The 14930-nt window shown below is 32.5% G+C and overlaps 1 protein-coding gene across 5 annotated transcripts in view; it reads left to right on the forward strand.

Annotated features, from left to right (window-relative positions):
• PTPRD (protein tyrosine phosphatase receptor type D) overlaps window positions 1–14930 on the forward strand; it is a 2315363-nt gene that overhangs the window by 909967 nt on the left and 1390466 nt on the right. For all 5 annotated transcript variants that reach the window (XM_059143037.1, XM_059143036.1, XM_059143035.1 and 2 more), the window contains one exon: window positions 7346–7385. The gene's annotated coding sequence lies outside the window, so the exon portion shown is untranslated. The remainder of the gene's footprint in view (window positions 1–7345; window positions 7386–14930) is intronic.

A 14930-nucleotide genomic window follows, 5' to 3' on the forward strand; every position in this document is an offset into this window, starting at 1 on the left:
TTTCATCTATCACTAAAACATTGATAAATTCCAAATGTGCATCTCCAGTTTATTACTTTCTTTTGAACTCCAAATCTATATATCTAGTTGGTTACTAAAACTGCCACTTAGAGAAGCTACAGGATTCAAAACTCAATACATTAAAATTTTACTATTACTATTCCTTTACTACCTCTTCAGATTTCTTCATTTTAGTTAAGGGCATCATCACCCTACTACAAAATCTTCACTGCCTTATCTTCAAAGTTTTAGTTAACTACCAAAGTCTTGCTGTTAACAAACCCCTCAGTTTTGGTTCAAAATTGTATCTTCTAATATTGGTCATATGTCTTTCCATCACATATCTCAGGGCCCAGCTACACATAATTTATTGCTTATTACCATCCATGTTGTTATAGACACAATGTTTTATATTCACCCCAGTTAAAACCTTCTTTGACTCTCTCTGGAAGAGTTGGCAACTTTCACTAACATCCACTTTTTTTTTTAAACTAATGTTAGTTGCTTTTATTTTGAGAGAAGTCAATGTAAATGCTGTTAGATTTCTATTAATTTCCAACAAAATCAATTTAGAAACAAAAGCAATACTAGAGATAAAATGGAACAACTTAATAAGTTTCTATTTGGCAAAAGGATATAAAATTTTTAAATTTGTGTGTATTTCTTAAGTTAACCTAACAAAGACAAAAATAATTATGGATCTAAAAGGAAAGAAAAAAAACCCTCAAAATTATAGTGGGAGATTATAGCATTCATCTTCCAGCAGGATTAACACATATAATTTATGTCTACAGAGCTGTGCACACAATTACAGAATATATATTGCTTTCAGACTCACACAGAACATTTGCAAAAGTTGACCAGTTGCTGGATTATAAAGCAAGTTTCAATACTTTGTAGGATTTATATTATGTAGCTTAAGTGCATTGTGTACAAATTAATTTGAACTAGAAAATCTTCATATATTAGGAAAATCAAAATGCATGTTTTTGGAATACCTCTTGAGAAAAAAATTCGACTTGAAGACATTCACAAATGAATGAAAGTTAAAATGCTATGTAACAAAAGTAAAGCCAATGTTAGATGAAAGTGTATTTTAAGTACATGTATAAGAAAAGAATAAGGCAGAAAATCAGTTATAAACATCTGTCTCCAGGAGTTGGAAGAACATAATACATTTAACCCAAATACAGATGAAGAGGAGAAATAATGAAAATCAAGAGGTCATATAATGAAAAATATTACTATGTACATTGTACAAACATACAATAGAGAGGATCAACAAACCAAAATTAGTTTTTTGAATAAACTGATAAAAGTGAGAGATATTGACGTGACTGACCAAGTTAAAAAAAAATGAGAGGGGTCAAAAATAACTGTGAGTCGGAATAAAATGTCAAATCTTTATAAGTACTGAAGATATTAAAAAGACACTGAGAAGCTGTTCAAAATTACTTTTAAAAATTGGAATTTTGAATGCAGTAAATTTTTAGTAAAACACAATTTAAAACTGACAAGAGAAAGAAGACAATCTAAATAATCTTATGCTTATTAAGGAAATGTAAAGAATAATAAAAAACCTGTATCACTAAAACTCTTAGTATAGAAAGAATCTTTCTTAATATGATAAAGTGTATCTCCCTAACACCCATAACAAATACTGGACTTAGTAGTAAAATTTTCCCCTTGAGATCAAGAAATGGATGCCCAGTATCACCTCTTCTAGTCCTGGTAGTCCTAGGAAGTGCAAAAATGCAAAATATAGACAGATGTGCATATCTACATGTCTGTGTGCCTACATGCAAACATGCATGCATACATATAAACACATTTTTAAAGTTCAAGGATTTAAAAAAAACATATGAAACATATTATTTGTATTTGATGTGAGAGTACAGCTAGTGAATTAGAAATAAGATACAGATAACTTGTCAATTTTAATGTATGATTCTACCAAGGTTACTCAATATCAGGTCAACTAAAATCAATTGCATTTCTATATACAAATGATAAATAACAAATAAAAGTGCTACATCTAATAAAATAAAAATATCAAATAGATAAAACCAGTAAAGTGAAATTGTAATGAATTCTGATTTTTGACACATTTAAAATATTGAAACTTAAAGTGTTTAATGTATCTCTTCATTTTAAATACTTTTCAATTACTTTAATGTTATAGGCAATATTAACTAAAATTTAGCAAAAGTAAAAAAACAAAGAAATAAAAGTAAAGACACTTGGTCGGTGGGAATGCCAACTGGTGGAGTAACTCCTGAAAACAGTATGGAGTTTCCTTAAAAAGTTAAAAATAAAACTACCCTATGATCCAGCGATTACACTACTAGATATGTACCCAAAAAACACAAAAAGACTAATTTAGAGGGATACATGCACCCTGATGTTTATAGCAGCATTATCTACAATAGCCAAATTATGGAAACAGCCCAAGTGTCCAGTGAGAGAAGAATGGATAAAGAAGATGTGATACAAAGATACAGATGTAGTGAAAAGAAGGGCCATCTGTACCCCAATGTTCATAACAGTGATGGCCACAGTCGCCAAAATGAAAAGAACCAAGATGCCCTTCAACGGACTAATGGGTAGGGAAGATACAGTCCATATATACAATGGAGTATTATGCCTCCATCAGAAAGGATGAATACCCAACTTTTGTATCATTATGGATGAGACTGGAGGAGATTATGCTGAGTGAAATATGTCAAGCAGAGAGAGTCAAGTATCATATGGTTTCACTTACTTGTGGAGCATAAGGAATAACACAGAGAATATGGGAAGATGGAAAGGATAAACGAGGAGGGGGAGATGAACCATGGGAGACTATGGACTCAGAAACAAACTGAAAGGTTTTGGAAGGGAGAATGGTCGGGTTTGGGGGAGTCTGGTGGTGGGTACTATGGAGGGCATGAATTGCACGGAGCACTGGGTGTGGTGCATAAACAATGAATTCTGAAACACTGAAAAATAAATAAATAAATAAAAATCTTAAAGAATGAAATCTTGCCATTTGCAATGATGTGATTGGAGCTAGAGAGTATTACGCTAAACAAAATAAATCAGAAAAGGACAAATACCATATGATTTTACTCATAAAAGTAAAAATAAAGAATTAATGTTCATGGGGCACCTGGGTTCCTCAGTTGGTAAAGCTTCTGTCTTCAGCTCAGGTCATTATCTCAGGGCCTTGGGAAGGAGTCCTACAGCAGGCTCTCTGCTCTGCAGGGGAGTCTTCTTCTCCCTTTCACTCAGCCCCTGCTTGTGTGCTCTCTCTCTCTCATTCACTCTTTCTCACTCAAATAAATAAATAAATAAATAAATATTTCTTTTAAAAAAAGAATTAATGACCAGAATTTAAATAGTAGTGAGAATGTAACAATAAAAAGACAAGCAGTCCAATTGAAAAGTGGACAAAGGATTTGAATAGTCATTTCTCCAAAGTTCTACAAATAGTGACCACATAAAAAAAGTACTCAACATCAACATCATTAGTCATTAGGGAAAAGCAAATCACAACTGCAGTGAGATAGCACTACTGTCTATAATTATAATATCTATAATGTCACTGTCTATAATGGCCATAATTTGTTTTTTAGTGGAAAATAAAAAGTTTTGAAAAGTATATGGAGAAATCATAATCCTCATATATTGCTGGTAAGAATGTAAAATGGTGTACTCACTGTGGAAAATAATTTGACAGTTTCTCAAACAGTTAATCATAAAATTACCATATGGCCCAAAAATTCCACTCCTAAATAGGAGTCCCAAGAGGACTGAAAACATATTTTTACACAATAACTTGTACATAAATGTTTATAATAGCATTGCTCATAACAGCCAGAAAGTGAAAACAGCCAAACTATCCCTCTGTTAATGAATGAATAATAAAACATGCCATAGTCCTTCCGTGGAGTATTACTAAGCAATAAAAAGGTAAGGAATGCTGTATGTGCCACAACACAGCTGGTCTTTGAAAACATTATGCTAATTGAAATAAGCTACACAAAAATGTCTGCATAATTCCATTTCTATGAAATATTCAAAATAGTCATATCCCTGGATATAGATTAGAAGCTGCCTGGAAAGGAGGATAAAGGAGAACTAGGATTGGTTATTGATAGGGTTTCCTTTTGAGATGCTGGAAATGTTCTAGATTTAGTGGTGATGCTTTTATAACACTGTGAATGTACCATAAACCACTAAATTGTACAATTTAAAATGGTGAATTTCATGTAATGTTAATTATATTTAAAAAGCTTAATAAACTCTTAACGAATGGTAGAAGACACTTCCTATCAGATGCTGAGGTATATTACAAAGTTACATTATGTGAGATGGTGTGATGTAGACAAATAGTCAAATGCAATACATTGACATCTAGAACAAAGCCAACCATCTATGGGCACTTAACTTATGCAAAACTAGCATTGTAGAGCAGTAAGAAAAGTTAAGATATTTTCAATAAATTTTGTTGAATCAATTTGTAAAATGATGAAATTGTTCCCCAACTCACAAAAAACCATTAATTTCAAATATATATTTTTATTAATATGAGACACGGAAGGATGATAACATAACAAAACTTTTAGGAGAATGTAGAGAATAAACAGGACACAAAATAAATAAAAATAGATTATTAAATTTGACTGTAGTAAAATTAAGAATTAATGTTCAACAAAAGTCACAATTAGTGAATAGAAGTTTGAGCCATGAGTGGGAAATGTATTTTCACCACATGTAACCAGCAAAGGGCTCATAGCTAGAAGACATAAAACACTTCTACAAATTAATATGGAGAAGACAACCCACAGAAAATGGAGAGAAAATTGAAAATATTTGCTTAGTATATATAAACAAACACATATGTACATACATGACTAATACATGAAAATACACTAAAACTCAATAATCAAGGAAATGTAAAATTATATTCTACACAGTAAACTAATGACTAAAATCAAGCAGAATACCCATTTTCGGGTGAATGTGTGAAGCAATAGCAACTCTCATACATTATTTGGCAAGATTTTCTAAAGTAGAACATATGCACATTTTATGACATAGTAATTTACTCCTATGAAATATCCAACATATACACATGTAGAATTATTGTAATTACTAAGTAATTTGTAATTACTAAAGAATTCATAATTTCTAAAGAATAAAAAGAAACAATCTTTTTATCTGCCAAAAGAGGATTGAGAATATAGATGGTGTAATACCGGTCCAACGGAATATTACAGAGTAATGCAAATTAATGACAGCTACAAGGTGCAAGAATTTCACAAGTGTGGTGCTAAGGGAAAGAAACTAGACATAGACATAGAAGAAAATGTAGTGTTTAATTCCAATTATATAAAATTCAAAGCTAAGGCAAAATAAAACTACAGAATGATCAAAAACTCTGGAAACATTAAGTAGCAATATGTATTATATATTGTATATATATAATATGTATATATAATACATAATTTATTGATACATAATACATAATTTATTGTATATAGATATATATAATGCATAATTTATTGAGATGACAATACACAATGCATTCAAGGACATGACATGATCTGTTCAAAGAGCCAGCCCTCTCTGGCAATGCAGAATCCATATATCCTGCAAACAAAGGCTGAACACGTGGTGTCCATGCTGCACTTCCACAAATCCCCACATATGCATCTGTGTTGTCTCAGATGGTTTGTATTTTCACTTGAACCTGTGCTTTAACATAACCCACAGGAAATAATCAAGTAGGTTCAAACCGTGTGTGTGTGTGTATGCTGTGTACATACATGCATCTGTGTACACAATGTGTATGTATTTGTGTGTATGCTGTATGTATAAGTATGTGATTATATATTAGGCATATATGCTGTGTGTATGTCTGCGTATATATGTGTGTAAAGATAGTCACACTGTGACCAAAGGCTGGGGACATCTGGTGTCAGCCATGTTCTTGTTCTTTGTGTGGTGATTACAAAAGTGTTTACTTTCTGGTAATCTATTGAGCTTTATACATTAGTACTTTTGAAAATTTCTTGTGTGGTTTTCAAATGACAAGAAATAAATGACTTAAAATATGGAAAGGAATGAAAATTGGCTTTTAGGCTTGGGAATAAGATCCTAGAACAGAGGCTTCTAGAATACAGTATCCACTTTACACCGGTGAAGACATGCTAAGGAATTCAAAGAACTCTGTCATGAGACAACAGAGTGGAATTATTTGCTCCTCCTAAGTGAAGTGTTAGTCCTCTCAACTGATTCTAGGTGCTAGAGAAGGAATTTTTAATAAATTCATTCTGGGTCATTTGTTACCAGTTAGTGATCCAGCATTATAGATATAATTCTGACCGGAGAACCTAATATAAATGCTCTGAGAATAAGGGGGAAGTCACTTACCAATATGCACACAAAACCCTAGACATAGTGTCAATTTTTTTTTCCATATATTAAATTTTCCATTCTTTTTCAAAGGAAGATATGTGTTTCAACACTTGCACAAAACGTAATTTCAAACTTGATTCCCAAGTCAGAAAGAAAAGGTGATCATCAAATGTTTTTTAAAAAAAATTTTTATTTTATAATAAAATGGTTAGAAGTTCAATATTTCTGCTCAAACACAGAGAACGGCAGGCATATTTACAAAAGGCCTCACAATGTTTGCCATTGCCTTTACACAAGACAACATTTATAAAACCTCTGCATCCCATGGCAGGTGCTGGGTCTTCTCTTGGGGATTTCTGGTGTTCAGATATTGTCTTTCATTTGAACTTCAAAAACCTTTAAAAAATAGAAGCTGCGTTTCAATATAATTTGAAAATTAAAACTCTTTTATTTTTATCATTGTAATATCTTCCATGGATTTACTTTTCAAAAATGAATCAAAGCCCAAACTAATTGCTGTCTGATAGCTAGCAAAGGCAGAAAAATTGGAAAAGCTTTTAAAAATGAAGCTTTGGTTTGCCTCACCCACAGGAAAATTGAATGCAAGTAATAAATAGAGAATTTCAAGTATGTTTAATAATGATATTCCCCTCTTCCTTTGAGAACTTAAAGAATAAAATTGAATAACTGCTATGGTCAACTGGATAATTGGAAATCTGATTTTAGGAGCAAGACTGCATTTCTTTTCTTTGTTTTAATGGCATAATAAGATTTCAAATAAACATATTAATTTAAGTGAAAACATTTTTTCACCTATGAAACTGGTTTTCTAAAGTATTCTCATCAGTCTGTAATACTTGTGATGATTTTGTAGAATTATAAAATTTTATTGCATGTATTTTTTAAAGAAAACTAAAATATCCCCCCTTATTATTTTTATTAGGCTTGGATTCCTGGGATCATCTGGTGACTTCAAGAATCTGGTAAGGCACTTTTCTTAATGTAGCATTATCAATATTTTTGTATTATTTGCCACAGATCTTTGGAGAATTTTTGTTTTTGTTTTGCTTTCCCCCCCCCTCTCTTAGTCTTAATCCATTTTCTTAATTCCCCCTCATTTCCATCATCTGTAGCTGACTCTCAGAAGGCCAACTGAAGGTCAGTTACATCTTAGTGCATTTAGAATGATTGGATAAATCCAGATACTACTTCCACATTCAACTTCATGGGTCAGTAAATCATTCCAAGGAGTGGTAGCATTTGTTCCTTAAGGAAATAAAACTCACCATAGAAAGAATCTGAGATAATAGGATCGTTCAGGTAAAAGGTAGAAAGTATTAATTAGAAAATTTTTCTTTTAATATCAAATGCAACAGTTGCATCTTGGATAAAAACCATGGGGTCTGAATATGATGACTGGATTATAATTTTTGTTGTTGTTGCTACAATGTTGGTATTAAGGTTTAAAGAGTATAAAACTAGAAACATACTGAAGGCACTGCCCCTTTCACATGGAAACTTTTAAATTTCTTATGGCATTTGCCTGGTACAGAGACATGGGAAAGAGATTGTTTAATTAAAAAGCTGAGATGTTAAGGTAGAAGTTTTTCTATTGCAACCTAATCCTAACCCTAAAATGAATAAATCTTAGAATCTACCCAGTCTTTTTATTTTTCTCCAGATATTATTGAAAGTTTGACAACATTCAAATTAATATGTTGGGATCCTGTTATGTTCTGAATCTCTGCAAGATTATAAAACATTTTCTCTCATATTCTCTTATTTAATTTTCTAAAAAAAATAATCTAGCTTGAATTTTTATTTTTGTGCAGACTGGGAGTCCCACATTTTTTTTTTTTTTAATTTCTAGAGTCACTTTTCTATAATACCCAGCTGAGTATAATATGAAATTCCATCTTGACAGATTGCAAGAGTACTGCCTTAAACACCATTCTATATTAATAACTGGTTGTTGCTTGGTTAGAATGGGAGGGTGGTTAGAGTTGAGCACATCTTTTTGTTGTGCATTACCTCTTGCTCCCAAATGTTTTCCATGGTTTCTCAATTAGTACCTTCAGGCCATCTTCTCATGACTTTTCTATGCAACTTCAAACTATCCCAGTCTATACCTTCTGCCAAACAGTAACAGAGTAAACTGTCATATTTAAAAACTATTACTGAAGACTTAGTTTAAGCTAACAGAATTACAGCACAAAAAAGGGAAACTTAAACTTGTATCAGGTCCTACTGCTGCTGAAACCACTGAGTATGCATTCCCAAAGGGGATGGCATTCTTCTTTCCTCAGCACCAACACTCAAATGTATGGTGCAGGTCCACATCCCTTCCAGCAGAATCCACTTTGGTGTTCCTTATATTTGAGTCAGGCCATTTAAGTGTAGAATAGATTAATGTTATAATGGTCTGCCAGCATTTTACCCAGCCTACAAAGAAGACCAATTGCTCTTTATCATGCAGACTTTTCCTAGGTATGAGTAGGATATTGCATTACCTTCGGTTAAAGCTATATTGAACTTGCTCCCAAACAACTCTAGGTTACATATTTAGCCATAAATAGGAGTAACAGAAACTTGAAGGTCGTATTTTTCCTTAGCAGTTTGTACAACTCCTGATTACATTTTCAGCCACTAGTTATTCTCAGGATGAGAACCCTTCAGTACTTTGTGGGAATGGGAAGCTTCACTTAAGCATTTTTTGGGAAGGAAGAGAGACCTGTGGATCTTACAGACAGCAGAAATTTCATGTCCACATGTCCAGCATTATAAATTTCAGAGTTCCTGTATTTTTTTCTAACCCTAAACCTTTTCTTATTCATACTAGTGGAACTTCTTCCTGTAATTATCCTTTATCTTAATTCCACTTTCTTTCCTCATTTAAATTGTCAGTGTGTTCTTCCCAATTCTGATTATCACAGTTCATTATCTTTTGGGTTTTCTTTCATCTTGTAATTCATCTCATTTCTAATCCATGTCTCACAAAATAGAGAGATGATTCATTCTAAAAGAACACTTTCAAGACATATATCTCATTGTGTTTCTTGTAAGGTTTTTGTTGTTGGTGGTGGTGGTTTTTTTTTTTTTTTTTTTGGTGTATTTTTTTTCCCCCTAATCTGCTGTGTAAGATATAATGGAGTCCCACCACACTTATTCAAAGCAATCTTCCTTGCTGACAAACCAGGAAACTCAAAGCTGGTCACATTGCTCAGTTCCTTCCTCTCTCATCCCCCATTGTCACTATTTCTGCTTCTGTGAACAGAGTGATCTTCTGATCTACTCACATACCTGCTTTCTATTCATCCCTCAGTGTGTAGTTTAACTCCCATTTTCTCCTGGGAGTCCTCATTTTTTAAAAATATTGTAATTTGATCTTCCCTCCCTAAGTCTTCATTTTCAGGATCACAAATTTCAGCACTTTACCTTATCATGTCACATGCTCTAAGGTTCTTTTGTTATGTATTTTCTACTCAGCAATTTTGCAAGCTTTTAAATGAGGTAACAATGTCATTTTGTATTGTTTACTATGGCTTACATAACATATTTCTCTGTGTTTCATAGATTTGGAAGAAATATTTTCAGTTGACTAACTTGTTTTATCTCACCTACACTTATAAAGACCAAATCCAGAATTAATTTCTATAATTGTTTGCTTCTAACCAATTAGGACTTTCAAAGAAAAGTGATATGAACATGGAAGACAATAATAGTATTACCTGAAACAAATTCTGCATTATATGATTCATTCTAGGAAATTCTTTTTAGAGTAAAATTCAAAGAAAAGAAAATAAGCATAAAATTTAAATCAGAATAGTACTGAAAAATAAATGATAATACACAAGGTGTTACAAAGTAAATAGATAAAAATATACTCTATTCAATTATGATAACTCTCAAGCTAAAAAAGTAACATTTACTCTGGAACTAAATGCCAGCAATAAAAATTCACTTTAATATAGCAGAGCTAACATTTCCTACATTGAAGATGAAAATATTTACAGGAAATCATATTGTAGCATTTTTTCCACTTATATAAGATAATGTGTTTAATTCTTACAATTCACTGAATTTTGTATCTGTGTGTGCAATTGCAGCAATCTGTTCCAATTCATAAATTTTATTTCCTGCACCTGGAGTTTGGACCTTTTAAGAGGTCAGAATAATAACATATGCACAATTATGTATGGTTGAAGGGAATTCATATTTTTAAGCAGTCATTTTATATCAGGTGTTAGGCTAGTTGCTTTTTCTGTGTAGTCTCATGTCAACTTTCTAATCATACTTTGAGTCATATGTTTTGGCCAGCATTTTAGAGCTAGAATACTAAGTATTAGAGAGGTTAATTATTTCACATGTAATTACTTAGTAAATTAAGATACTGAGATTTCAGTTTATGCCTAGCACTCCACAAAGACTCCAGTGAGATGCCTTCCCAAAGAAAACTTATCCCAGTAAGCTTTTAATAAAACCTAATTCTACATTGGTTTTATTGGAGTAATAACCCTAAAAGTTGATACATAAGTGGTTAAAAGAGATTTATTCTTTGTACTTAGAAAGTTATTTGAGAAGATGAAAGCTTGCTTATTTTAATTCCAAGGTGGAAAAATCGTTAGAGTGTGCCCAAATTGTGTGTGTGTGCCTGTGTGCATGTATATCTTTTATGTCATATGTATATATCTTATATATCTTTTATGTCCTATATGTCTAGCTATATCTCTCATATATATGATGTACAGATATGTGATAGAAATATTCATGTATATACCTGTGTCATTAATAACAAAAGCAGAATCTATGGAAACCCACATAATCTTTCTGTGTTTGGACAATGGTGATTAATGTATGCTTTATTCTCTCATTCATGTTCTCAGGTTTTAAGGCAAATTTTATGTAAATTTGTTCATCCTGAATTTTTTTTTTTAACAGTATTACAGGCAACCTGCAAATTGCACTCATGTGCTTAGCATTAGTCGTGGAATTTCTTTGAAGTAATATAAATTATTCAACTGGAGTACTGAATCTTCCAGGAATTGAGTGCTAGCCTTGATATAGAGGGTTTAAAAATATTTTGGGGACACATGCTGCAGTATCTTGATATTGTTAAGTAACCCCACCCCTTGAAAATTAAATGTCTGGTATTAACATATTGTGTGTTTTGTGAGTTTCTTAGGTTGTATGTGAACATTGAAGGGAACAAACCACACACATATGTCTACTCATAGGTTTGAATTAGTATATCAAGATAGTCTGTTAATTTTAAAGCAATATACTGTTACTGAAACTGTTTACTGTTAGTATGCTATCCTGATGTGAATTTTCATGAAGTGAGCATAAATCCTATGGTCAGAGACCAAAGGAAGGATTCATAGTCACAGAAATTCATTTCTCCATGCATCTCTTCACAGTTTGTTTATTAACTTACTTATGCAAACAGTCTGATAAAGGTTAGGTGATAGAAAAACAATACGACATGACCCTGACTTCAGAGATCATCGTTTTATGTGTTCTATATAATTGTGCTGCTTTTACTTTTTTTTTTTTTTTTTGAAACCTGGCATTGTTTAAAATTCTGAGCTTTATTTTAGATCTTGCATTGTCTCCCTTTACCTTGCTGAGATAGCAGATTATTGGAACCATGAGGATAGTGTGAGAAATGTTGCTAGTGCACATCAGTATCTGGGTTTCCTTTCACTGTTGAGCCTGAAGGAGATTATATTCCACCTTCCAGTTTGGTGGGGTCATGGGGTTACTTCTATCTAGGGAAAAATGGGAATGTGCTTTTCTATCCTCTCTGCCTCTGCACAAGAGGTATCAACTTGAAATAATGGGACTGTAAGAGTAAGTCATCCTGAATTCTTGACTCACTGATGAAAGACAGCTGCTGTGGCAAATCCTTCAATTCCACAGCCAGCTGAGAAGATTAGGAAGTGTTATTTTGTCTTAAACTACTGAGGACATTTTGATGTGTTTTGGGTTTTTTGTTTTTGTTTTGTTTTTTATTTGGTTTCATTATAGCAACAAGTCTGCCGAAACTAATCAAGTTGTTCTGGGAAAATGGGAATTGTAGTGTTTGGGAATTTGTAGTGTAGTTCTAAAATATGGAGTCCGTTTCTAAAGGTATATTTTGACAATGTTTTTTTTACTTTAAAGTAGTTCTCTCCTATCACCAAGTAATCTTTGCTTGGCAAAAGGTAAAAACAGGCCCCCAAATAATTGTCTTAGGAAAATGTGTACCAAAATATTTGATGAAAATCAGCTATTATTTCCTTAACAAATATCTTTAGATGAACCAAACATGAAGTAGGGGAAAATACAGACAAAATTAGATTAACTGATTTTGAAATGGTACGTGTTCAGTTGAAGAATGATCAAATTTCTTGTAATGATACTTTTGGTTCTTTAATCTTATCTGGCATTAGGGATAGATCATATAATTTTTTTTTAACTTAAAAAGATTCTCCATGTCTTAGAGGGTTTCACTGAGGTGTGACACTCAGAGTAATCTATATTCAGCTCTTTAATTTTTGGAATGACCTAAAACAACACCTTCTCTTGTGTCTTATTCTTTTTTTTTTTTTTACCTTTTGTAGTTGAAGTCTCCATATGCTTTCTCATTTTTACTTTTCAAGAGATGTACTCATTTAAATGCCACCAACATGCCCTCCAGCAACATTTCTACAACTGCTAATTAATTAAACATAACCCCTTTTCTTCACACACAGGACTGGAGATCAAAAATAATTGTATACAATTATCTGGAACAGAAAGAATTTAAATGCACTACTATGGAAGGGAGCACAACAAATTATGCCTCTTGAAGTATTCCATGCCAATCATTAATAGCCTCTAAAATAGTTGTAGGACATCAAAATTTACCTCTATAATATTTATTCAACTCTTAAGAATCAGAGTTACTACATCTGGAATTCAGTCTGACTGGTATTACATCCTTTCAACAATTTCTATTAACCTTGTGTCTGCTTGTTCCTCTCACTTAATTTCACCTCAGGATGGAGTTCAGGAGACCTTTGTAAGGCAGTACATTCCATTTTTGGAAGACTATTAGTTTTTAAACATATTTCTTCAGCACTCAGCAAATTTATTTCATATTAGTAGTTAGCTCCTCAGAGTGGCATAAGACTCATAGACTTGTGAAAACACCCCTTAGTTGGACTATTCTAGAGTCAATTATCAGTTGAAAGTTAGCTTATCTACTTTCCAGCCACTCTATCTGACATAGACTATTAATAAATGCTTTTATGAAAACAATTTAAACAAGGATTCTAATAAATATACTGGCATTATCTTCTCTATATTAGTACTAGTAGATTAAAAGAATATTTTGTGGTTAATGAAGCACAAGTGTACACAAGCATATGTCCCCCTGCTTGATTTTTTGCCCACTGTCCTAAGTCAGGCAGTACTTCTCCGGGCATTCACCAAAACAAAAATACTACCCTAATGCTTTTAAAAAATAGATATAGATATATATTTTAAAATTTCATGTTTATTTTTCTCTGTGTTCACATGTTAATTCCTCTATTTGGAGTACTCAGAACACTGGACTTTTGTTCATATATGACATAATAAATATGTCATACCATATGTCATACCAGGGATGGTCAATTATTTGTAGCCAATGCCCTGTCAACTTCTCATTTCCCCCCCTTTGTTTGTGAGAGAGATGCTAAGACAATCATTTCCACTTTGTTCCAGCCTGAAAACCAGTCCTGTGATATAAACTGTAGTATTAGAAAAAAGATACTTTGAAGAGGTTCCCATAAACATATTGAGGCATATGAAATGGTCTTTACATGTGTCATTGCTATTTTCTAGCTGTTGTTGAATTGGTTTTATTGTTAGTGGGAGATATATGGTAGGAAATGTCTTTCATAATTTCAGAAATAGAAAAGGAACAGGAAAATATGAAAAAATAATAAAAGAGATTGAAGAAAGGAAATATTATAAAATATGTTTAATTTTTCCCAAAAAATGTAAGCATAGAGTTTTATTACTGACAGTATATGCTTTTGCTTATCATGTAAATATTAACTCACTGTCAAATAAATACATTTTCCCTGTTCTATTGTTACATTGACATAGAATGCACTACTTTCTATGTCTATATTTCACTGTTTCAAATTAGACAAATTACTCCTCAAATATGTATATATTATTTATTCATTTAAATATTCTTTCTACCAAATAATATAGCCCCATTAATAATAAATTGAAATCAATATCCCCTGGTGTCTGGGTGGCTTGTCAATTAAGCATCTTCCTTTGATTCATGTCATGATCCCAGGGTTCTGGGATCAAGCCCTAAGTTGGGTTCCCTGCTCAGTGAGGAGCCTGCTTCTCCCTCTGCCTCTTCCCTCTGCTCACATTGTCTCTCTCTTTCTCTCTCAAAAAAATAAATAAAATCTTTAAAAAAAAGAAAATAAAACAGTTTCCCCAAATGACCACTAATTTTCAGTCACGTATGATGTCATACATATGCATTTGTGTTTTTGACA

Source organism: Mustela lutreola, chromosome 12 (assembly GCF_030435805.1).
Source record: "Mustela lutreola isolate mMusLut2 chromosome 12, mMusLut2.pri, whole genome shotgun sequence".
NCBI classification, from domain to species: domain Eukaryota; kingdom Metazoa; phylum Chordata; class Mammalia; order Carnivora; family Mustelidae; genus Mustela; species Mustela lutreola.